Here is a 1504-nt window from a genome sequence, read left to right on the forward strand (position 1 = left end):
AAGGTATGGTTTGAATGTTCATTTAAAATCACATACATCCTGTAATGTTTAACTGTTACATATATTTTTGAGCCTAAAAGTGTGGTTTTGCATTAGCATCCTAGACATGATTTCTAGGAAGCCCCCTTTTTTAGCACTTCGCAGAGAGGGGATTGAAAGCAAGGTTCGATTCGCCTAGTCCTATTGCCTTGCTGGCTAGTTCCCGGGATGGTCCCCTGACCCAGTGTATACTTTCCTTTGTTTTATGTCAACTGACACCAGAATAGTAAAATATTTTAATAAAAACTTTAACTCTGGATGTATTGTACTTAAAAAAAGTCTGTATAATTTGGCGTCATATGCATATTGCCTATTGCAGCTATTCTAGTCACTACAACCTGTTCTAAGCCAGTTTTCTGTTTTACCCTAATTGTAATAAAACTAAAGCATTGAATTAATTAACTATATGTCAGATATTACAACAAATGACTTCCTTTAAAATATAGATGGACAGCCATATTAACAACACTTGTAAATTACTTCAAAACACACAAACTGAACTCCAATGCGACAACGCAAATATATCGAATGTTCCGTTGTGACGACTAGTAAAACACTGAGCTTGTTGGCGACTAAGCGCCGAGACTGCGACTGAGCACGAGCCACTCCTTGCCATATGTTTTATAAAACTACCCCTACTATTCCTTCCGTTTCCTAATATTTTCCTAACAAAATTATTGTTTTAAATAAAAATAAATGTATTGATTAATAGCACAGATTAACAAATAACTTTTAAGAATACATACATCAAAAATAGTTAAAAAGCTAACATATAAAAAGTGTAATTCATAATATATTTCGTGAATAAAAAAACATAACACAGTAGTATTAATTAATAATTTTAATACAAAATAGTATGCGATCTAAAATACCAAAAGGGTTTAAATAAAAATGCATTATTCAAGTATGTGAATTTAATTTGACATAAAAGAAACAATATTCCCCATAACAAGTAAATTTAATAAGAATGTATGGACAAATATAGCTTGAGAAGTACCAAACTAAAAAGCATTAATAACTGTGACAAGTATTATAAAGTGACAATTTATTTAGGGTTAAATAAAATAATGCATAAAGCCATACAAAACTACAACCTTTTATTTGTAATTGACGATATTGCACCATATTTTAAATATCTATTTTTTTATAAAACATCTTATGCTATTTTGTCAGTGCAAATAGAAATCATCAATAACTTTGTATTCTCAGAATCTTAACACTTTAAAAGCTATAACAATTTTTTCATATAAAAGTAAACATAAGGAAAGTCTGGCATTGAAAGTTAACATAAATATCTCTTTTAAAATTAAAATAATATCTAACTGTGGGAAATAATTACGAAACAAAAACAACAAATAATCGTTAAATACCAAATTAAAAATTTCGTTAGAAAATTTTGAAAAACCAAAAACATTTAATTGACAAAAATTATAAAATTGACTAAAAAATTAAGTCATACAAAATG

This window comes from Papilio polytes, unplaced genomic scaffold, assembly GCF_000836215.1.
Source record: "Papilio polytes unplaced genomic scaffold, Ppol_1.0 DF824158.1, whole genome shotgun sequence".
Taxonomy (NCBI): Eukaryota; Metazoa; Arthropoda; class Insecta; order Lepidoptera; family Papilionidae; genus Papilio; species Papilio polytes.